Genomic DNA, 8,098 nt, shown 5'->3' on the forward strand with positions numbered 1-8,098 from the left:
TGGCTTCAGAACTGACAGTTAACGTTTCTACCACCTTCAGGTGAAGCTAGTGCTGCCGCCGTCCCACCAAAGATCCCTCAGGTCCGTATTGCTGGGGGACAGTTCCGCAGCCCAGGGGTCCTAAGTTTTCGGGACTGATCCCCGACCGCCACACCACCATTTTGGTAGCGTGGGTCGCCCTTGAACCCTGCTTTAGAACAGATTCTGACTCTAATACTGGGATTCGCGCCCCTCACCGCAAACACCGATCCCTACCCCAGCCAAGGCCGGTGCCTAAATCTGATAGCCCCTGGCCCTAACAGAGTCTCAGCCCCCTCTCCCTTGCCTCCAGATCTGCACTGGACCAAGGAGGTGGGCTGTGGGTTAGTTTTAGCCAGGGTGAAGTCAGTCCTCAGCTCCAGCCTTTGTCTCTTTTGGAATGTTTAGGGGCTGCATATGCTTTTGTGTTGCAAACAGCAAGCGGGGTCCCCAGGAGTCCCTGACCCCATGCCTTGGCAGGAGCACGGTTTCCCCGGACAACTGTGGCTGGGCGGGCTCCGGGCGGTAGTCTAGCGCAGGCACACTGCCACGCACACCAGCGCCAGCGCAGACTTGCAGCGCCCCGCGCGCGCGCGCGCGCGCGCGCGCGCACACACACACACACACACACACACACACACAAAGAAAAGTTCCTAAACAAACAAACAAACAACAAACAAACATGCTGATGGTGAGCTACCTGAATGCGTGGACTAGATGAAGGGAGAAATATAATGAACAAGGGGATCAATAAAGAGAGGGGAGGAGAGAAAAAAAACCTGCTGTTGTGTCAACTTCAGTGGGCAAATAATTTCCTAATAACAAATGAAACAATGAAAGGACTACACTGTTTTCTATTACTCTCTCTCTATATGACCCTGTTTATATCTGCATGGCCATGTTTTGATGACTTAGAGTGTATGCAAAAACAAACTTTCCCCGCAGTGTTCCCCCCCACCACCCTTCTCCTCTGCTTGTCAAGCTTTTCTTTCCAAACAGTCAGATGATTTTAAAAAGAAGGCAAAGGAGAAGAAGAAAAAACCTCCACCACCATCACCACCCAAGAAATGATAAATAGCATCGCATAGCTAATCGCTGGAGGGCGCATTTACCAATTCATAATCATTTATTCTTGGTGATGTATGGCTCTTACACTTAAATCTGAAAAGCTTCTATTTGAAGGTGTAAATAGCTTTTTTTTTTCTTTCCTGCAGTAAACCTTCCTGCATTAGCAGTGATTGATCTCATGTACAATTCGTCCCAGAGTGCTATTTTACAGGGGGAACACTAGCTTTTGGAGATTAACTGGGGAGTCTGTTACATATTAATGAAGCCGGGAGATATACTAACGTTTTGGTAATTTAGTTATTTGTGTCTATAGCTATCGTCGTTATTTTCTTTTAGACCCCTGCGGTTGTTATCCATCGAATTAAAAAGTGGTCCTTAGAATTATTTTTTCTTCCAATGGCAACTAAACGCCATTTAATGTGAAAAACAAATGTTGACTTCTCTCTTGAAGGAACTGTGTCTCTTGGCAAGACATCAAAGTGTTTTAAACTGTATTAGTGGGTTATGTTAGTTTTCTTACCCTGAGTCTGCGCTAAAATAATGACTAACAGGGAGAAAAAGGGGGGGGGGCAGTCTGCCTGCCTCTAAGAAAAATTATTTAATCTGGGAGAAAGGGATACAGTTAAAACTCTAGGATAAAAGTATTCCTGGCAAAAGCTTCCGCAAAACATTTGGAAATCCAAACTTAATGTTGGGAGTAGGGTTGGGGGAGGAGAAGCAGAGGTTTCCCATTGATTTGCAACTTGATAATTAATATCCCGCCAAATGAGACATCAGCTTCATTAATGCCTGTGGGTTCACAGATAGAGACTTTTGAGTCAATTGCAAATAAAATCCACATTCCGCAAAGAACTTGCTTCATGGCCCTGGATAAAATGGCACCGATTCTGTTTTCTTGTAGGATTTTTATGGGGAGAGAGTGTATCTAAAATGCTCTGGCTTCCCACACTAGACCTAGGGGAGTGTCTGCAGGCAGGTAGCCTCCCCAGATACTCCCCAGTTCCCAGGTTCTGTGGAGGATTCAGAACCACTGCCAATTGCAGGAGTAACAGGATGAGAGGGGAGAAGCTGTTGAGAAATGCTGTGCTTAGAGTGCTGTGAGCACCTACGTGTGCCTCGCGTAATAAAAGGTGGATAACTCATTTCCACTTCCACGGAGTCGGGGAACTGCCTGCTGAGTTCAGGAGAGGCCAGGAAGTGGCATAACCTCCCCTAGGGACACATCTGCTTCTGGGTCTTGATCACATGAATCTTAGCTCCAAGGCCCTTCTGACGCCTACCCTAGGCCTCATCCTTCTCCCCTCCCCCCAAATAAAGTCTTCTCTACATTCCCTTCCCTCAGCCAGTTATCACTCTCCTCCCAGAAACCGGGATCTGGAGCTCTAGACTATGGGGGCCTTCCAGCCAGGGTTTGCCATGAGGGCAGCTTCAAGAAGCAACAAACTTTCCAGGGCCACAAAACACTGAAGCGTGATGGCGCCAGTTGGCCAGGGCGTGCCCCTTTTGTTTTGGGGGGCGATTTATGTTCTTTATAAAAATGTGGATCGGAAAAAATAGAAAGGGCCTTGAAAACGTTGTTACAATGAAAAAGGGACAAATTAGAAGACATTTTCCGTGATCAAAGGCGGGAGGGAGAGCGCGCATGGGCATTCACAAAGCTTGACTTATTCACTCCCCTCCTTTGCAAGCCGGGGCAACAAGCGTGTCCCCCATTGACAAGGCGCCCTATTCAGACTGCAGGTGCGAAGTGGGCCGGCGCGCCCGGCCACATTATGTCAAGGTTGTTGGAGATTAGTGTTCGGCCTTAATAACTAAAGCGCTTGATTTACATTGGAAAAAAGCCCCCTCAGCCGTGAAAACAAAATCGTTGAACGCGTGATCATTGCGAGGGCGGCTGATATCCTAATACTCGCATTGTCCTAGGCTGGGCCCTGGCGAGACAGGCCTCCTCGGAAAGGGCAAGGCCTGGGTTGCTGGTCGTGGACCAGGTCCCCAGTCACATACCCTGTTCAGATTCAAAAAGAAAAGAAAAGAAAAGAAAAAGCGATGGGTGGGGTTTTACAGGAGCCTAAGGAGAACAGAGTGAGGGCTTCCCTGAGAGTTCAGATCTGGGATAGGAGAGTCATGGGAGTCCCCCGGCCCAAGAATAGGCCCATGGTCCATGGTCTTGTGGCAAGTTTGCTGGGCCTCCAACATTACTTTGGGGGCGAGCTGGGGACATGTGTTGAAGTATCACGGGCAAGAACAACTTTACTCAAAGATGATGATCATCTAGGGGTGACTGGAGAGCTGGAGGAACTTACAAAGGACTAAGACACATCCACTGACAGGCTGTCTTCAAGAAGAGCTTTGCTTTCAAGCTAAATCCTCCAAGAAGAGCCCATTTCAGAGAAGTGCAGAACAGCGGGCAGCCCCTGCCAATCTTTCTAGTTTTGTCTTCCCAATAACTGAGAGGGGCATCTACCTTGGCCTTGGTCCTGCTTCTCCCTATACCCTATATGGGTATTTCAGGGAAGATTCCATTCCCCCATACACTATCTCTGTCTCCCATACACCCCTCTTCCTCCACTCATGAGAAAAGATCCAGAGAATAAGACATCTGTAGTTAGAACCTAGGAACAGGCATTTCAATATGGATATGTATCTATTCTAACTGCAATATTTGTGTGTGTGTGTGTGTGTGTGTGTGTGTGTGTGGAAGTCAAGCAACTTAAAGCGATTTCCATAAGGTCTGTCCTAAAAGAAAAGGTTTGGTGGGGACAAGGTGAGAAAGCTATTAACTATTGTCTGGCCCTGAAAAGGTCGTAAGTCAGTGCCTTGGTAGCTGACCTGTCAGGGGAAGGTATAAAGGCTTTATTCATGCAGTCGTTTCAATGTTCTCAGCTCTCACAAAAGTGTTTTTATGATTCAATTTTCTTACCTCTTTTCTTAATTAAAAAAGCTGAACCATTAGAATAGCACCTGCATCGTGTCCTGACGGTGCCTGCATACTAATTCCAGAGTCTTTACAACCAGTAATTATAACATAAAATCAGAGATTGAATAAAACAGAAGGATTTTGCTCCCAAAGCCCTGCTAATCCCCTTTTAAAAGGGTCTGGTGAAATAATTCAGAACAGTATCCGGAAGTTGGATTACCGCTCCTTTTTTTAACTTTTCACAATGAAATGATATTTCACACTTAAAGAAAGCTCTGTTTTTCTACAACAGTTTTTTTTTTTTTTTAATTGGCAGGGGTTTTTTTTGAATGATAGACAGCATTTGACTATGGATTCCTTGCTTACTAAATGCACCAGCAGAAAATGTAGGGGAAATTTTTATAGAGCATTTGAAACACTTAAACGTTCTCAGGTGAAAGTGGCTGCAGTGTGATTGAGAATTGTTTCTGTGCATCATGCATTAGGTAACTTTCCTTGTTTCCCTCAGAGGAAATAAATAAGCAAATCTTTCAGGGGCAGATACCTATTATTCATGACTTAGAAATATGCACATTTCAGGCAGAACATTTTTGAGAATATGCTGGGTGCATTTTTAAACACTTACTGAATACATTGATGAGTGCAAAAGCTAGAGACCTCCATTAACCCTGCCCTCCCCCAGAGCAAGACCTTGCAGTGGCTTAAGCCAAGGAGTTTGAGCTGTCTGCATTTTCTCCCCTGTTCTGGCAAGAAACACTATCTTCATCTGGCTAATCTGATCTTGCTTGGGCCAGCCGTCAGCCACAAACAAGGAAAAACTGGGTCATCCTTCTGATATTCTATATAAATCATCCAATAATATTACTAGTGTTTTTTTTAACCCTTCTTTTTGCCATTATCCTACAACTGCATGGTACAGCCAAACCCATAGAAGTTTACCCAATTTTGCTTTTTTCCCTCTGCAAACATTTCCCAAGTCTGCCCATTCATTATGAGGTTCAGAACCATGCACAGCCCTGCCTGACTTGTTTTGAACTGATAAATATTCTTGCCCTGCATGTTGGCTCATACAGAGTCTCACTGGATCTAAAGAAGCCAAAAATGCAAGACAAGTTTCAAATCCATCTCCCTCCTCATATTTACATTTGATTAACTTGCATCCTAAGATGATTTTTTTTCTTTCTTTTTTTCTATGCAGCTGTTGTATATGTTTGCAAGACTACTGGAAGATTGAGAAGTAACCCCCAAGACCACTCCTAATTGTCTAATGAGTTTCCTTTTCCTGAATGATTTTGGGATCTGAACTTGATAAGATTCTTAGAAAACTCTCAAGCATTTTCCTCACTGAAGATATTTGAGCAAAAAAGTGGTGCTGTCCTGATGCCCAAACAGGAAGTTGGTGACAAAGTGAACATGCTATCATGGGATCTTTGGTCACTTAATGATATCAAGACATGATTAATTTCCCCACAATAAACATCAGTATGAGGAAACTATAATTATAGAAAAAGGCTTTGGCGCGCTAGGGGAGACTCAGTCAGTAGAACATGCGACTCTTGATCTTGGGGTTGAGTCTGAGCCCCAGGTTGAGTGTTGAGATTACTTAAAAATAAAAAATCTTAAAAACAAAAGTTCTGATGCCTTCCTGGGAAAAATATGCTTTTCTGTGACTTTTGCTCAAACGCTCTGTCCTCCGTTGCCTACCCTGGCACTCCCCCCCACCCCCCAATCGCATATTCCCTCTCTTCTCACCTGGATCTTGAAAAACCCAACCGACCTAAGACAAAAATAAATCAACCTCTGGGCCAGGCAGGCCGTAGAGTTCACTGCAGTGCCAGTGTCTTAACAAGTCATGGGGGTGACATTAAGACGATTGGGTTTCTCCAGCTTCCTCTCGCACCGAAATAAACTCGATTCCCTTTAATTTTTCTTGGACCTTTTAAAAAATAAATGTCTCTGCCTTAGCTCCCTGCTGCACCAGGCTCTGGAACTCTCAGAGAACGTTACCTCACCTGGTTTCAGAACCCTCCTCTAGCCTCGGGGCTGTCTGGAGAGGTACACCCTGCTATGGAGCTTGAGGCCCCTGGCGGTACATTTTCCAGTCAGGTCTGGACATCTGATTCTGGGAGGAACTAGGGGACATGTCTGAAAGTCGCAGTCGGAGTCATATAAAGCAACGATAGTAACATTAACAAGCACTTAACAACATGTCAGTGTTAAATGTTTCAAGGATTATCTTATTTAACGCTCAAAAAAAAAAAAAAAAAACCAACAAAGTGAAGGAGAGTCTTTCAAACTCTATTCTACCAGATGAGGAAACTGAAGCACAGGACAGTGGAGGAAAAGCTCAGTGGAAACCACTAGCAGGCTAAGATACCCCCAAACTGCCCTTGGCGCCGCCATTGCGCGGTGGGAGGTGGGTAACCCCCAGAGGACACTCGAGTTCGTCTCCTAGGGTGAGGCTAGCCAAGGGCACTAGGGCACCAGTGAATGCAACCTCCCCCAGAGGCTACCCCATTCAACTTTCTGCCAAAAAATAGTGGTTTCCGGAAGGAAGTCTGAGCTCTCCTGGCGTCAGGGGCTGCTGAGGTGTTTCGCAGCACGACCAGCACGAGTTGCCAAGGGCAGCCATCCCTCCTCACTCTCTTCTCCCTCCATTCCCAGGAATGGCTCGAGCCCTACCCCCCGACCCCCCCCCCCCCCCCCCGGGGCCCTCGCGGCAGGCACGTTGCTGTCCGGAGACGGATACAGAGGGCAGGGGAAAGGCCTGGCTCTGGGCTCTCTCCAGGCGCGCACCGAGCGAAGCGCTGAGCCCGAGAGTCCTTCCCAACCCCCATGCTCCCCGGCGCAGCGATTCTGTCGGTGAAACGGCTTTAACGAGCGCTCTCTCCAGGAGGCCGGGTCGGGGAGACGGAAGCGGCAGTGGAGGCAGGCCCCTCTAACCTGTCCCTGAGCCGGAGGAGGGGGACCTTTCCTCGAGAGGGACGGGAGGGGGCGCTAATCCCAGTACTAACATCCTATGGCCCTCCTCCCTCGCGGTTCCCAGCGACTCGGACGGGTCTTGGCGGCCCCAGGGGCCTTCCCCTTGTGGCCGCTCTTTTCCCACGCGCGCGTGCCCCTATCGCCTTTGCGAGCCGGGGCCCTTCCCCCAACCTTCTCTTCGGTACTGCAGCCTTTGCCCCAAGAGCTGCTTCTCTAAGGTGTTCTCGATGGAGCCCTAGCACCCCAACCCCAACAGCTGTGACCCTTCCACGGAGCGCAGCCCCCGATCCCCGCCAGACCCACAGGAACCAGTTGAAAGAGGCCAGGCGGAGCGTGTGAGGACGCGGCGCCTGCGCAGTAGGGGGGGCAGGGCGAGGGGGTCGCAGGAGCCCTCCAGGCTCTGTGAGCGTGGTGAAGGTGGGAGCGAGGCTCTGACGATTCAGGGGGTTGTGACACATCTGAAATCTCTAGTGGCAGGACCAAATAGGGCTTCCGCACTCGAAGCTACAGCCCACTGAAGATCCCGGTCAGGACCCAGGAAAGAGTCGCTGTGGGCTGTAGCCAGTCTAACGGCTTGGCCTTTCGCAGCTCTCTGAAGGGAGTCGTGAGGTCTGAGCTCCCGCCACTCCGGGAGGGTGTGGGATCCTCCCGCTAGGAAGACTCCTGCGGGCAACTGTGCCCGAGATACCCCATCACGACGTAGGCAGGGCTTGAAGCCTGCTCACTCTCGCTTGTTCTTTGCCTGTGTTTATTCCCGAAGACTACCGGGCTCCTGTCTGGGAAGTGAGAAGTGGTTTGTGAAAGGGTGCGACTTGTCCCAGCGGTGGGAAGGCTACCTTTCCAGGAAGCCATTGAGAGCATCGTTTTACCTTTCCGTCTTCTGTGACGGAAATTGGTTGATGAGTGCCAGTGTTAGTGGGATGAAATTGGGGATGGAGAAGGCCTCCTTCACAAAGGCCGCTTTGGTGGGGCCCTCCGTTTTGCTGTCCTGAACCACTAGGCTTCCGAGGTGTTTCTGTAAAGCCCTGAGGGAGAGGCAGGGAAAAGGACTGGAGGCTTCAGGAGGGCCCCAATTCTTTCCCTGGATGATGAAGTAATAACAGGACACTCGAA

This window comes from Puma concolor, chromosome C2, assembly GCF_028749965.1.
Source record: "Puma concolor isolate L17-30 chromosome C2, mPumCon1.1.hap2, whole genome shotgun sequence".
Taxonomy (NCBI): Eukaryota; Metazoa; Chordata; class Mammalia; order Carnivora; family Felidae; genus Puma; species Puma concolor.